General features: G+C 36.8%; 1 protein-coding gene across 3 annotated transcripts in view; it reads left to right on the top strand.

Moving 5' to 3' along the window:
• KCND2 (potassium voltage-gated channel subfamily D member 2) overlaps positions 1-17,393 on the top strand; it is a 289,882-nt gene that overhangs the window by 123,907 nt on the left and 148,582 nt on the right. The gene's annotated exons all lie outside the window — the stretch shown is intronic.

Raw genomic sequence — 17,393 nt, 5'->3', positions numbered from 1 at the left:
TCAGAATACAAACTACAGAGATAACTGAAATAGGGAAAGCTCTGGTCTAGTAAGTTTGAAATAAAATGTTCAGGAAACCTGTTTCCTCCTCCGTTCTTTCTTGCAGCTTTGCTTTCTAACCACCAATATTCACTGGCTTCTTGGACTGCAGAAACTTTCCCACTGTCTTCCCCAAGGCCCTAAGGAAAGCTTTGTCAAGCAGAAGCACATGTGGTCCTGTGCAGCAGGCTATCTGTGTGCCGGTCCTTGTGTGCACTCCCAGGAATGGAACACTCTTTGCACATTTTAGGGTCTTCTACATAATCCAGGCCAAGGCAAGATAGTCTTCTTCTCCTGCCTGATGAGTCACATTCTGTCAACAAAACTTCATACACAGTACATGTGCAGCACGCAGGGAATAAATAAATATAACAGATATCATCCACCTTGTCTGTAATTCCCACCTGACTAGAGGTATTTCTGGGATTTGAAATGCAGAGAACGATTTGAGTCTTGTGGTATGTTTCTTCATGCTTCTGAAATGAAAACTTGGAAATCTATATTGCACCACCTTGATCATTGTAAAGAGATAGACATGAACTTCTGAAATACCATGTACCAGCTAGAATGTGTGGTCTTACCACATTTTCCAAGGAAGTTACTCTGCCCTGAACTGAATAAATCAGGTGATCCACAGCAGATTCTCAAAATGTTATGTGTGCTCATTAACATAACAGCAGCCTTTCAACTGAAATTAATCCAACCTGTCCCCATTCTGTTTTGGTTTCTGTTTTCAGATGGCACCTAGAACCTAGGCCATAGTTATCTGAATTTAATTTGTTGGTAACTGGGAAGAAAAAGATTCACAGCTCTCGTTTCTATAATGAAGCTCTGCAGTTCTATAATGTAAAAAGTACATTTGAGAGGTGAAACATGAAATCTTATCCTCTTAAAGAAAATGAGAGCTTTTCCATTTGTTCCGCAGAAGCCAGAATGTCACCCAATGATGACTGTGGAAAGCAGAAAAGCCACACATATGTTCACGTGTTGGACTACATCATGGGAGAGTATTGTAGAGGTGTTTTTCCCCTTTAGATTTGCATAGGCCACCTCTCCTCTCAGTTGTAATTGAAATGCCTTTGTAGTAGCAGCTGCAGCAGTTAGTGAGGTAGAGGAAAAACACTGTAGAGAAGTATCTAATAAATGTTAAGGGTTTGCTGATGGCTCTGCTCTCTACAGAATGGCCTGTTTATTCTTAGGAAAAGGAATCTGAATCTTAGGGTTGTAAACGTTCCCTTCAAATATTTAACAGACTTCTAGGCTCTTCTTTGCAATTCAGGACATGAACATCAATACAAAAGCACTTCTTGGAAGCCCCTTAGATAGATTAATTGGATAGGCATTTGATCAATGATGGCGACCACACTGATTTATGACAGTGATCTTTCCCTACCTGCAATGAGAGTAGACAGCAGGATTTTAAAAGTTTATCTATCTTCATCAACAAAAAGATGATAAATACGTGGTCAATTTACTTATTTATCTATAAATGTAAGCATTTTAAGTAGCTGCTTCTATGATTTAATGTCAGAGGGTTGCAAATGGAATATTAGTGACCATGATACAATTATTTTTGATGTAAAGGCTGTAAATCAGTCACACAGTTTATCTATAGTCACCATAGATCGACCAGTACAATCTTTTCTCTCTGTGCATTCATCTGCCTTTTATCTAGCTCTATATTTCCCTATCACCAAGCTTCCTGTAAGATCTCCAAAATATTCTGTGCTTCCAGGCATGCTTAAATTTCTTCTTACATGCTTAATGTTTCTTCATACTGTACTGCTTCTTTGCCTTCTACCCAGAGGTTTATTTCCATTTTTCACCTTGTGTACTCAATACCTTTTCCCCAAGGGAATCAGAGCACTAGATTAATTGTGTTTGTTGGCCATGCTTCTGACACAATAGCTCTAATTAGCAGATTTGTTTACTCATAAAGCATAGTTTCCAGGTATACCATAATCCACATGACCCGCAGCACATATCACCGTGTCTCATAAATGTTTTACCTTTATACTCAATGTCAAAACAGCGTACTAATGCTTAAGAACAAATCACTCTCTCCATCTTATCCCTGTATGACACTTTACAAACCACTATCTATTAACACCGGTTAAAGCAATATACCCCAAAATGTTACTCAAGTTTAGGAGCAAACCTGGGCTTGCTGGGTCCCCAGCTGTATCCTCCTTTTCTGGATTTGCTATACAAATGTTCAAGAGCTACCATAAAAATAAGAATCTTAAACCTTCATATAATTTTATTTTAAGTAGCATGATGAACAGTGTTGCTTAATGGATTTTGGATAATTAATGAGTATATTCGAGACAGAATAATAAGATCAAGAATAACTAGATTCATATATGACAATCAGTAGTAGTTAATTCATAATTAATTGTACAGTTCAGTAGAAATGGGTTTTATTTTCTCTCAGCATAGATTGTCTGTTCTGAGTTTCAAATCCTGTGGGCACATGCAAGAGCTTTAAGTGCACCAGAAATTAGGAGTGAGCTCCTTTAATGGAAATACTAGTTATTCAAAACTATATTCAGTGATACAAATAATTAAAATTTCATTTTACTAAAAATGTTTCCTGATGCATGAATACGTGTTAGGGTATCACATATTTGCACTTTTGCGCACTTCCTGTGTGACTCTGGGCAAGCTTCTCTGAGTAAGACAGTGCTGTCTCTCCTAGCACAGGTTTGGGCTTGGATAGCCACACCATTCCATGGGGAGCATTCAGAGTAACATCCAGTTATATACTGAGATACTTTGCAATACATGATATAGTCAGTTGAATGTTTCAGGTTGGATTTTCAGTGGTATTTTTCAGTAAGGATGGTTTGTTCCTGCATGCAGTATTTCAGCAAACATTTGAAGAAAGAGGTCAGATTTCAACCAATCTGCTTATTTATGAGTGATGTTCCCATCTCCCACCCATTTAACCTTCTCTTTTTTTCATAGCTGCATGCCCAAAAGAGTAGCCAAAGAGCAATTTTTTGAGTCACCAATTCTGCCTTCCCTTTATATATGAAGCATCATTCTCTCATTGTCCATAAAGCAACATCAGGCCATGTATTTCTTCAGGAATATAAAGCTACTGAGTAACTGAAAACAACTGAAATTGAACTCCTGTACTCAGCCATGAAACAGATAAGCCATCTAAGTTGCAATTGCAGTTTAAAGATGCAGGCATGCTGGTAAGCTTCAGCCTCTTTACAAATGAGCATGATCAGGAATGAAATAATAACTCAGTTCAGTAATCTTTGCCTTTTTTGCTTGGATGGCTATTAAAGTTGCAGTTGTTCCAGCTTTGGTGTTTGTAAAGATTCTCATTATGAGAACTTTCACCCTTCCCATGTCACTTGTCCATAAGATCATGACATCACTGTATAAGTGCTTTCTAACAATGACGCTTCATAAACATCAGCACAACCTGATTTCACAACAGGTAGTCAGGTGTAAAAGACATGACATTGCCATGCTTTCTCTAGCTTCCTATTACACCCTCTGCTATCTTACAGTATACGAATGAGAAAAAAAAACAGTTAAGAAAGTAATAAATAATATTTTAGATTTGGAAATCATAAGAAATCCTACTGAGATTTGTCTCTGCTCTCTCTCTGCTGCAGGCCTGAAACCATGCAATTATTCCTTTTGTTTCAATATATCAGTGCAGAGCAGGCACAGGTCACAGCAATCAGTGTGTGCAGAATGTGCCTTATTCATGACTGTGACCTGCAGCCCTGCAGCCACTCTTCACACAAGCCAAATCTGCAGATGCCCTCTTGGGTTCCCAACTCGATCAAAGCTTTGGGGAATAAGCGGCTGTTGAATACAGCAGAATCCTGGGTAGAGGCTAGGTTTTCTTTTCCAAGTTCTTTGACTAGAACTAGAATAGACTTCTTTTAAAAAGAATTCTAGCCATATGTTCAGTAATTTACCTTCTAATTTCATTGACATGTCTACTTCAGAAAGAACAATATATATTGACATTTTGCATCTAGTTACTTCCTTATTGATGACAAGGCCAGTTGGCAGATATTACTCCCCTAAGAAATGCTAAACAAATACTGCAAAACTTGTTCATGGACTTTTATTTGAATTAAAGAAAAAAATGGCTGTGTCTGTGGCCCTGGTGAATTCTCTTTCCACAAATATTCTAGCAAATAATCTTAAAAAAGGCATGTTTGCTGAAGGGCCTAGCTGAGAAGCTCATACGTATTCAAGAAAATATTTAAGCATATGCTTAACTTTGAACTTCAAATTGTATTGAATTTCAGAGGGATTCAATCATGTGCTTAAAATTCTGCATGTGATTATTTACACCAAGAAACTTACTATAGTGTATATGAGTTAAAACTGCATACATAGACAGCTATCCAAGATCAGCTGATAAATAATAACTTGCCCAGTCAGATGACTTATGTTTTTCATAATATCTTTGCATTTAGTGTAAATTTTTCTCAGAAGCAAGCTTTTCAGCAAAACTATTGCAAAAGAAGTTGACATAAAATTCTTCTTTTACCTTAATTCACTTCTCAAATGTACTGTTATTCCTCACAAATATGTGATAAGAACATCTGTGAGTTTTATGAATAGAAGAGCAAAAGAATAACTGTTTCAAACTATATACCAAAGTAGACAAGTCCTTGGATCTCAATTTTTTCCCATCTAGCTCAATCTGTAGTCAGTGGAGCCGTCAGGTGACCTCATCATTTTTCCAGGAACTCCTGTTCTTTCCTTTCATTTGAAACAGAAAACATGAAGAACGTGTGTTCTTAATTTCATTCAGGTGGGATGAATCTGAGCCTTATAACATGGGTTAAGAATGGGACTTGGTTAGGGACTATCCTATGACTTTTGTTTTTCTTTTTTTAATCAAAAATATATTCCTTGACCTTTAGCAACTACTTAAAATCCCAACAAAATTTCTTGACACTTGTAAATGGAATTCATCTCTACAGGCATATATGAATAAGTTTTGTTTCCTACAAGATTGTATATGGTTCCAAATAGACAATTTAATTTTTCTGTAATGTCCTTGAAACTCAGTTTTTCATTCCTCAGAAGAAATTACTTAAAATATTATCCAATTTGTCTGTCTTTGATGATGATTTGATGAACTCTGCCCTTCCCCAATTTTGATTATGTTTATATTATCTACCCTAATATACTGTTCTGTCTTGACTTTAATAGTCTGCTGCAACATGAAGATGTCACCAGTGCTTTACAACTCTTTAAAGTTACTAGACAACATAACTCATCTTCAGCTGTTACAATAAACACTTGATAATGATCTTCTTTCCTTAATTGCTCAATTTATAGTTCCACTCCCTCTCTTTTGAATTTCCTTCTTGTGATAATCTGTTTTCCCTCATTGGACTTTATAGAAAGAAACAGAAAGAATATTTCTTCCTCCTGTACTGGAGCTTTGACGAATTACTGGTTTCTATGCATCTATTTGGGGGGTACAAGTTGGGGTAAGTTTTTTTCTTCTTATATGTACATTTGTTAAATGAATTCAGGCTTCAGTTGTCAAAAAATGCCACACAAAATAGATCACTCAGTTCAGTTAGAATCTCTAGGTATTCCAAAAATGGTGATGATGACAATAATAATAATGCTGTTTTTTACAACAGTTCACGTACATCATTGTCATCATCATTGCTACTGCAAAAATTAAATCACTCTGCTTGTCAAAAGAATTGTATCATTTTCAAGATTTAACTGTGTTTCAGTGTTCTACAGAGAAGACAGACCCTCATGCAAAACCTGAAATTTAGAAATGCATTCTCCTTGCTTAAAAATACAAGTTGCCATAAAGAACACAAAGAGAACCTGAAATTCTAGTTATTCATTAAAGTCTTTTCTTCAGCTGCCTGAACTAATGGCAAGTCCTTTAGCAGTTTATTTAGTAATGTCTATACTTCTTTCTCCCATAGCCATTTGAAAGCAGGAAATGTTAGATCATGTTGACAAGTTGTTGATTAGAGTTACATGTTGCTAGCAAATGCCACTGAGTGCCCTAATTAAAACTACCACAGCTCTTTTAAAAGTTAATGATATCTGTCTTTAGAAGTACGTGTTAATATCATTCAGCACAGAAGAAATTAAAGAAAGTGTAAAACTGTGTGTGTCGTGTATGTATAAAATTCCATAGGAAGAAAATGAAAATATTTTAAAAATGTAATGAATACTTTGGAATAAATAAAGCATAGTTTGGCATGAACTGTATTCCCTTCTTTTAAACTAGTAAGGACAATGTGGCTTACAAGTGACCATGCATTCTATTGCACATACAGCCAAGCAAACTTGTAAAGCGGGTCACCGTCTTAAGGATGGCTTGGGAAACAGTTTTCTGTGCTAGGTATGTGACAACTTAAGTGATTCTGCTTATCATGGTCCCAAATAAGCATCACAACATTTTTATTGGAACAACTTGTAGGCTTTTAAGGGAGAGAAATAACTTAGTGAACAGATAAACATTTTCCTTCCTTTGCAACAACCCAGATTCATCAGTACTCTGACATAAGGGGAGGAAAATGCATTTTTAAGCTAAGCAAGTCTTTTCTCTAATAGGACACACTGAGCCTGTCTCCTACCTGTATTGAGACTGAGACCTATCCATCCTGATGGCACTAACACACCTTTTTTTCTGAAGATAAATTGATTTTTCCCTCTACAGTGAAAGTTTCCAAATAATTTGTGAAATCTGGAACCATCAAATATAGTCACTACTGGCCTTTCAGAACAGCTTGATTATTTTTAGTCTGGTGAAAGGAAAGCTTCCCCTTGTTGAAGGAGGGTCAGACTAGGGAACACTCAAGCAAACTGGACATACACAAGCAAGTCCATGGGCCCTGATGAGATGCACTCATGCGTGCCAAAGAAGCTGGCCGATGTCATTGAAAAGCCACTCTCAATGATCTTTGAAAGGTCACAGTGATCAGAAGAGGTACCTGAGGACTGGAAGGATGACAGGTGACAAATGTCACTCCAGTCTTTGAAAAGGGCAAGAAGGAGGATCCAGAGAACTACAGGCTGGTCAGCCTCACCTCGATCCCTGGGAAGGTGATGGAACAGCTCATTCTGGATACCATTTCCAGGCACACGAAGGACCGGAAGGTGATCAAGAGTAGTCAGCACAGATCTATAAAGGGGAAATTTTGCGTAACCAACCTGATAGCCTTCTGTGATGAGATGACTGGCTTGGTGGATGAGGGAAGAGCACTGGATGCTGTTCGTCTCAATTTTAGCAAGGTTTTCAGCACTGTCTCCCACAACATCCTCATAAACAAACTGATGAAGTACAAGCTAAACGAGCAGGCAGTAAGGTGGATTGAAAACTGGCTGTATGGCAAAACTCAGAGGGTTGTGATCAATGTCACAAAGTCTAGTTGGAAACAAGTCACTAGAGGTGCCCCCCAGGAGTTGATGCTGGGACCAATACTGTTTAATATCTTCATTAATGATCTGGGTGATGGGACTGAGTGCACCCTCAGTAAGTTTGCAGATGAGACAAAACTGGGAGGAGTGGCTGATACACCAGATGGTTGTGTTGCCATTCAGGGCAACCTTGGCAGGCTGAAGAAATGGGCAGAGAGGAACGATGAAGGAATCATGAAGTTCAACAAAGGGAAGGACAAAGTCTTGCACCTGGGGAAGAATAATCACATGCACGAGCATATGCTGGGGGCTGAGCTGCTGGAAATCGCCTTTGCAGAGAAGGACCTGGGGGTCCTGGTGGACAAGTTGACCATGGGCCGGCCACCAGTGCGCCCTTGTGGCAAAGGCGGCCAATGGTATCCTGGGTTGCATTAGGCAGAACGTTGCCAGCAGGTCAAGGGAGGTGATTCTTCCCCTCTACTCAGCACTGGTGAGGTCACACCTGGAGTGCTGTCTCCAGTCCTGGGCTCCACTGGAAAAGACAGATATAGAGTTACTGGACTGAGTCCAGTGAAGGGCTACTGAGGTGATTAAGGGGCTGGAGCATTTCTCATTTGAGGAAAAGCTGAGAGAGCTGGGACTATTTAGCTTGGAGAAGAGATGCTCATGGGGGATCTTATCAATGTGTATAAATATCTAAAGGGAGGGTGTATAGAAGACAGACATTCTTTTCTTAGTGGTGCCCAGTGACAGGACAAGAGGCACTGGGCACAAACTGAAACACAGGAATTTCTATCTGAATCTAAGGAAGATCTTTTTTCCTACTGTGATGGTGACTGAGCACTGGAACAGGTTGCCCAGAGAGGTTGTGGAGTCTCCATTCTTGGCGATATTCAAAAGCCGTCTGGACATGGTCCTGGACAGCCTGCTTGAGGTGACTAGATGCTCTCCAGAGGTCCCTTCCAACCTCAACCATTCTGTATTTCTGTGATTTTTTTTTATATTTTCCTATCTGTTACTAAGTTCTAGGGTTGATCTATGACATGCTTGAAATGCTCATCTCTTTCATCCCAAAGAAAAAATGAGCATCTGACAGGGGGAAAACGCACTGGAAAGGACTGTAAATTAAGTTACTTTGGTGTGGTGGAATATTTGTGAGTTTGATTGTATGTTGGTATGTGAGATCCTCAGCTGCCTGGTGGAATGAACATCAATTACTTTTGAAGTATTTGATTAGGCATTTCTGTTGATAGCATCCTTACTTTTGTGTTATTTTGGGGTTCTGAAAATAGAACATTCCAGGTAAGCTAGCAAGAGATGGTAAGACAAGACAAAGAAGATCAAATAGGATAATTCTTCATAGACACAATATACTGACAAAGCTGATAACAACCTTCATTGTTCTTGGTACAGATAGTCCTTCTCCCTCTCCCCAAAGAAAAAAAAATCTGTGAGATGCAGTTTCCAGGTCCTGCTTATCTGGTCATCCTTTGTGAGCAGGAATTGCTGCCTTGCACTGAGGCATACCTCAGGCTCCGAGCTCACATGTCTCTACCAGCAGTGCAGCAATGTTAACTTCCAATGTAGAAATAAAAATAGATCATCCACATCTCCCTGGAAAGATTTTTGACCTTTGCACAAAGGTGCTAAAAAGCAGATTAAGTATTTCAACTTTGATTTGGGGGAATATTTAAGGATCTCTTTAAGATCAGCTCTGATTTATGGAATGAGTTTTATGGAGCTTTACAAGGAAATTTTCCTGAGTCAGTGTTTCAGTATGAGAGTTCTCTTTGGGGTGGAAGATGAAAGGGCAGGAGGAAAGAACTAGAGATATTATATGTATTCATTGCATGTACATGAAGAATAAACACCTAACTTTTCTTTCTGTTTTACTGCCAGCTTGGTTGCTAATTTCACGTTGTTTTTATTTGATAATTATTTGTTGGCTTCAGTCAATGCTATGTATTGCCTTCTATTTGTGCAATCGGTATAATCACATAATCAGCATAAATAGATGCAATAATCATTAGAATGTTTTGGATTGCATGAAACTTTATGTAAATCATATAATATACACTCTTCAATGGCTAAAAAAAAATATAATTTGATTGTTTTCACATGTTTCTTTCAAAATTATGTTGTGAATTTTCTGCAACACAGCTCAATGCTCATGCCTGCATTGCAGGTTGTGTTAGTAAAGCCAACTAAGTGCACTTCTTGTCAAACAATATCCAGCAAAGTACAGAAGTATGAGATGAAGGGACTTCTCCCAACTGCTTTGAACATAAGTGCCAATTTAGTGTTGTATTAACATCTGCTTGTTACTGAAACAGAACATTAGATAGAGAGACAAATAGACAAATAGATATGTGTGCAAAAACAGGATAATGGAAAATAGGACTAGAAGTTATTATTTGCTTGATGGAGACCCTGCAGTTGTAGTCTGTAATCATGTTTCATTCAAAATAGTCCCAGCATACTTACTGTCAAATCCTATATATGCCTGGTTGCATGAAAAAGAGAAAGCCATCGCTATATTGTGCTAGAGCAAAAGAACTGCAGAAACTAAGGACATCACAATGTCCTGAATTCCTAGGAATCTGTTGAGTGGATGTGTCTGATAGCAGAGAGTTTCATAAACTGCTGTCCTGAGGATGTCCACTGAAACCCCATCAGACAAGCATCTCTTACTTAGGAACATCTCTAAGAAGGATTTTTTTTTACAAGGTACTGTCTTTGAAGAACCAGTTTGAAGTCCTTAGAGTAGGATGCGGTCTATAAACCAGTAGACAGGTGAAGACAATTATTTGCCATTTCTCTAGTCAGCTTTGCTGTATAATTCTCTGATAAAGACTGCAGCAATAGCACCATGTAAGACTTATGACTTACGGTCACTATTAGTGAACCATATTATATGAGCAAAGGATACAGGTGTGAAAAGTTGTGGATATTCTAAAGTGTTTCCTTAGACTTTCTGTTTCTCATAATTCTGATTTTGACTGTGCACTGTTGTGTAGGAACAATCAGATTTTCAGAGGCATCTAAAGGGGAGCTGAACTCTGAAATTCTTTTCCAAATTGTGGCTGCTAATCATTTTTTAACTTCTGGCCTATAAGATGTTGCACTGTTATCTATTCACAAGCTATTTCTATGACTGTATCCATAGTGAATGGCACCTCTACCTAAGCAGCACCTGTCAACTTGTCCCGAGTCGCACTACCTCATGCAAGAAATTCCATTCACATGAGTAAATTGCTACCTAGCATGCATAAGTACTACAATATTCACTTTACCTAATAATTCTCACCTATGAAGATACAGAAAAGAATGAAAAACATTTATTTATTGCTATTTCTAAACTAAACCTTGAAACTCTGAAACAGACAAAAGACCTGTAAATCTGTGGGAGTTTGTTTGATTATTTTACATATGAGATATCTGAGTAAAAATGTAACTTATTTTCCATTTATTTGTTCTTTTCCTTTTAAAACTTTCTGAGGTTTGAAGTCTTTGTTCTGATTGAATGTGATTTTTGAACTAGACCTGTATCAGAGCATAATTTCAAGAATAGCATAACACTGAAATTCTGTCACAGGTTAAAAGCTATTTTAGGTATTATGAAGAAAAAGAAGAAGAACATTCCTTCTAGAGTTCATATTTTCATTTGTGAGCACACTGCAGTTTTTACCATTTTACAGTTGTGTTAGCACCATTATCTGACTATTCTGAGCATCCTCAGTCCTGGAGAAAAAAAAAATGATAGGGGATGTTAAGGTCTACCCTTTTATGTGTGTGTTATATTTCAGAAATGTTAGGATTAATCTTAAAACATGTTAGGAGTTTGTGTAATGCTAAGGTTGTCACTTGGAATGGGCCCAGCCATGCTCTCTGCTGTTCTTTCGGTTCTGTTGACAGTCTGTGAAGGGTAGAGGATCTTGTGATGAGAATGATGCCAACACACTCAGCTTCATTTACGGGTTGAAGAGTCCAACACTTGATATTTAGCTCTTCTTTTTAAGGTTATTTCAACACATTTGCTATTAATATGTTACTAATAAAGGGAATACACAGTAGACTGGTAATCATGCTAAGCATGTGGATGAGCAGGGTTACATTTTACACAGTAGACAATATTTTAAACTAACTCTAAGAAGACATGCTTTATGGTCACCCTCTCTTCTCACACAACAGGTGTATAACTCCCAATCATTTCTGAGTTAAGCTGAAGAGAAAGTGAAGGATAATTTTCAAGGGCAGAGGTCAGTACTTTAAAAATTCAGGTCTCCCTTCTTCATATAGCTCATAAGAAAATATTCTGATCACTCTTTTGTATCTTGGAATTGATCTTTTTCACTTTTATTTGCTCTAGACTCTATCCAGTCTTGTCACCCAAGACTCTGCTGGGCCTCTGTTACCCTGCTCGGCCTCTAAGAACCAGGAATGAAGTGTGGCCTCCTTCATCCCTTCCAAGCACTGACAGACTCTCTCTGATCATCATCTAGTCAGGGAGGAAAGGCACCATAGTCCAGTTCTGTCTTTATGCATGACCTACCTTAAATATTGAACCAAAAAGTGCTGAAAATGATACCAGTATAATATTCTGTTTATTCATGTCTTCTGTGACACCAAGGAACCAACTGACTACAGTTATCGTGAAAAAAATTGGTGACTGCTGATATCTACTTATTTGTACGTTTTTAACTTTCAATTGATTGTGAGCCATTGACATTTTACACATATCAGCCTAAACTATGTATTATCATCTTGTTGCTTCATTTGCCCCTCCCTACCAGCCTTTCCCTCACCAGAGGCATTTGAGGCCTGATCCTGCACCAGAGGACTGTGTGAGTGCACAGTGACTCCTTTTGTGTCTGACTGTTTGTTCTAGACTAATTGTCACCACATTCTTGTTCCCAAGAAGCAGTCATTGCTCAAAAACAGTTTGCAAATGTAGGTCTGTTTTTCCTCTGATCAGCAATGTACAAGGCTCTAAAAAGAAGATTTTTAAAAGCACTACGACATCTATCTCCCACTGATTTTGAGGAGAGTAAAATGTCTAAATACCTTGAAAAATCTTGTTATAAATGACTTAGTGAAATCCAATTTTCCAAAGTGACTTAAGCAGACTTAGGAGCCTGAGAACTCAGATACACAATCGGGTTACTGCTGCTTAACATGTTACCATTCAGCTTAGTTTGAACTTCAATCATTTCAGGCTAGACTAAACAAAATTACCTTATATTTGCCACTGGCTAAGACTGAGTGCACAAACATTTAGCCTTGCTCAGCTAATTCCGTATATCTTGCTAAATCATGGTAACATGACAATGTTCCTGGATCGTTTTTCTATTTGAAAATCAATGGAATCTGGTACTTTGACAGAATAATGATTTTCTATGGTTAATAATTTATGCTATGTCAGCTATCTAGTGCTGACTTTCCCTGTCTCTGCTCCAACCTTGTGGAACAAGGAGGAAGAATATCTCTTTCATTCTGTTCTGCCATGTATTCATATGAGGCACATGCGTTTATACAGATAGTTATAGTGCCTTTAGCTCGTGCTATAAATTTAGAATGCATCACAACACTAAGGTTCTTAACTAATCTATATAAGTATATCTTGGATGTCTGAAGATATTTCTATTATGAATGACTACAACCTATGCACATATAAGTCAGTTTTAAGTTAACTGCAGGGGTAACAATGAAACTGTGGCAACATAATGCTCACTGTGAGCTAACTGCATATTTACTCAGCTTGTAAAACACATGAATTTCATATTCTAGTAAATATAGTAAAAGCAGTTCCCAAGCTAGCAAGTTAGAATTTGATGTAAGATCACAAAAATGGCCACACTAAAGATCCATGCATCCTGGCATCTTATCTCCAACAGTGACTTGCAGCAGTGTATGTGGAAGAGTTTCACAGCAAGGTCAATGTGTTGTGGTATTTCCCATAGGATACCATCAAAAATTTGAGTAATCTAAGTCTCAGAGACTTGTAGTTCTAGTAGCTGTATTTTAATTTTTAATAGCCCTTGTTACATTTTTCTTCCTGGATGCTTGCTCAGTTTTTTATCCAGTGCCAAATTCTGCATCTACATCTGCATCATGTGGCAATGAATTTGTCAGCATTCTGTCTGAAAAAAAAATCTGTTTTTATTTATTTTGACCCACCAGAAAATTATATTTTCTATCCTCCAGCTATAGCTGTACCACCTGATTTAAATCCCTGGGGTCCAGCTTTGCAAAGTTATTTAGATATCTAACTCCTACATAAGAATGAGGCTTAGGATTATACATTTTCTTGCAAAATAATGCCTATTTATTGTTAATAGTCTGGCAGTAAGTGACTTTCCCCAAGGTCACAGAGGGAGGCTGTGGCAGAGAAAAGAACTGAATCTATGTTCCCCTGATTTCTGTCTTGTGACACAGCCAGCTTTCTCTTGTATATATCAATTCAACTATTTGGGATTCAGATGAGTTTGCCTTACTGCATTCCTAATTTGAATCAAGCTGACTGGCAATGAATAGTTCTTTGCTACTGCAGGAGAGATAAGATGTAATATTATGAGGGAAACATTGCAGCTAAAGCACTTAAGTGTTCCAGAACACCTCTCATATCTCTCACCTCTCACATCAGGAGCCCAGGTATTCCTGTTCAGCCTGTATATATGCTTTATGTGTACTTTTTTTTTCTGTTATGTCACAGTAAACATTTTAAGTATGTGGGTTTTATTTCCAGACCATTAAGAGGGTGCTATTTCTCCAGAAAATAATGTTATCCTATTGGTTACCACTAACATCTTTCAGCTATCTGCAAAATCTGTTGTAAATTATTGTCATATGTTTAGGTATCACAGGGAAATATAAGCTTTATTATATTCCTGTGTTATGTGCCAGCTTTTATCTAAATCTAGCTTAGTCCCCTTAAATTAAAAAAAAATGCTTTTGACTTCTTTTTTATAACTTCTGATAATTTTTAAACCTTTCATGTTATGGCTAAAGGTAATAAGAAGTTGTTCCTCCCAATCAGATAGTTGCTCCTTAGATATAAGCTAGAAGTTTCCTTCCTTTTCTAGCTCCTAGAATCTTCTGATCTGCTTATAATCTGCAACTTTGTAATTATTCCAAAGAGTCAACACCTCTTTCCCCAAGACAAGATTGGACCATAAAATGTCATTCAATTAACAATCAATTTTTCAAGGATAACTATTCCAACTCACTCACATCTCCTTGCTTTCTGTAAATCTGTACATTAGTGATAGGCTCTGGTGACCGATAACTTCAGTAATACATACAATATGTTGGGAGGAAAATAGTTCATCTGTAAGTTGCATCTTTTCATAAGTCATGCCCTAGTTGCCTTCTACTCCAGTGGTTTTTTTTTTTTTTCATTATCACTGCTTTTTCACTTGTTGAAATAATTCTCCATGTACATAGTATTGCTGTTGGATGATTTCTATTGTGAAGCAGTTTTACATAAAGCCATTTCCTAGCAATTGTTTTATAATGATGTTATTTGTTACAAAAATAATTTATCCTTAAGTTTTATTATTTTTTCTCTTGACATTTAAGGAAGATAAACAATAGCAATCTATGAAAGATTTTTGTTCCATTTTGCTTTTAGTTTTATTTTTAACACCAAATGGAGAAAAGGACATTTAAAGAGAAAAAAAAATAACAAGCAAAAGACACAGTCCTGACATATTACTGTAAAGGTAAAAGGCACTGTAAAAACTGTCTTGTGCCCAGATGAAGGCAACAGAAATTCTTAAAAGAAAAGGTGTGCAATGAGTTGCTCTAAATGCTGTAAATTTTTGTCTATTATTAATACTTCCACCAGCATCTAAGATGCTGAAGCAGCAGTTTTAAGCTGAAGTTAATTTTAACATATTTCCTTTATTCACGTACCCAAAAATGATGCACAGACACTTTTGTTAACATGTTGCATACATCAGTCCCAGAATTGTTTTCAAATGTTCAAATTTCCTTCCAGAGCACTGTGGCAAAATTCTGAGTAATTCCTGTCAATGTTATAAACCAGCACTTATGATTTATTTCTGTGCAGAAGAAGTATTAGCACTACTAGGTATTATCAACAAATATCAAACTCTTCATTAAGAATGCCTTTGGTACATTGTTTTTTAAAGAAATAGGATTGCTTACTCTGACAATTTTTTAAACTGAATCTATTTTTTTCCTTTCATTCATCCATCTTTGTATTTCGACATATGCTCTCTTTCCATGAAGGCTCCCAGAGCTGAGATGACCTTGTCAAAGATCAAGAGGTGTGTCTGGAAGAATTATAATTTCTTGGAAGACGATTTATGTGATTACTGTGTAAAAGAATACTTGTTCTGAAGTGATTGATGACAACACTGGCAGTATTGACTGATCATTAGAAATATTTATATGGCAGGTCCTTTAAGGTGGTGGTAGACTTGCAGGAAAGATTAAATATATATCAAGACAAAACCAGTTTCTGTGTGTAGAGAATCAGAGCTTGTACTTCTTTTGTAATACCTTTAATTACTTTTTTCACATTTGCCTTGCTTCACAGCCACAGATATACCAGAGTGCCTCTCAGATAATATGTAGACCCCCCAAATCAATGGTGCATAAGATGTCTTCCACATATTTCTAAAGCAGTTAAATTTCATTTTTGCAATTAATATTATCAATCATGCTAGTAAAAAATCTTAGGTATTTAATACATTCATAAAGAGGTACTAAGAAAGATAAACAAACATATTGCACAAACTGCCCAACTGTTTCTAAAGGTTTGTAATACAAATGGACTTTAAGAGAATAAAATATATGCATGCTTTATTTGTGACTGTGGTATATTTTTGGACATTGAAGTTGTCTACTGTATTATTTACCAGGTTGTGTTGACACATTAATGAGTAACCTTTAGTAAGTGATATGCCAGTATTTTTAGCTATTTATAGTCATTAAAAATAGATGGTCATTAAGGTGGTAATTTAAATACAAATAGACCTGGCATTATTCTCAGTTTCACTAAACAGAGTAACTCCATTAAAGACAGTGATTCAGTAGAATTACTTTCAATTTACTTAGGTGCAAGTGAAAGCAAAATCTGTCTAGCTACCTGTATATATAATAAAAAAAGACACACACACACACACACACACAAACACACACACACACAGACACACCCTCTCTATTTATGTAGGCATAGTGAGAGTTCGTACGTAGCATGAGAAGAATTATCATGACTTGTCACAGTACATTTTAATACATTTCATTTATGAGAAAAGTATTGAATATATATTTAAATATTGAGTATATATAAACTTCATCTTCTTTCTTGATGCTAAGGTGTTATGAAAATGTTTTTACTTAAAGAAAATTCTTTGAAATTTACCCCAAAACATCTCATATAAAATACATAGCTGCAGTACTGACAATAGGTTGCATGCAGCACAAAACCCAAAGTACTGTGTGCTCATTAAGATATACTGATTCCATTGTTTTGATGTACTGAAGTAAAGAATGAGCTACAGTTCTCAGATCATATCTTAGTGTATTTATATATGACCATAATCACCAAAACAGCTAGCTATTGTAGCTCTTCTTGGAAAAAAATATTAAAGCTACTAATGGTATATATCTAAATTTATCATGCCTGTCCTTCATGTTACATTTTATGGGAGTTAATTATTAGTTGTTTTTAATTATACATCATGGCCTTTGTCCTAGAGAGTATGCAAAGAGTAGATCATCTTGGTATGTAATTTAATGAAACAGCTTCCAGGCATCATGCCATCCTCAAAACCACGTGAAGCAATTGTCATTAAATTAGAAAAAAATTAGCATGCATATTTGAATTGTGAATAATGGGAGATAAATTTTTGATGCTGTTCCATGGAGTGCTGTTAATCTGATGAAAGTTTGGGGTTTGGTTTGGCTTTTAATATAATTCCTAACCATCTTTA

This window comes from Dromaius novaehollandiae, chromosome 1, assembly GCF_036370855.1.
Source record: "Dromaius novaehollandiae isolate bDroNov1 chromosome 1, bDroNov1.hap1, whole genome shotgun sequence".
NCBI classification, from domain to species: Eukaryota; Metazoa; Chordata; class Aves; order Casuariiformes; family Dromaiidae; genus Dromaius; species Dromaius novaehollandiae.
This window is presented reverse-complemented; position numbering and strand designations above follow the sequence as displayed.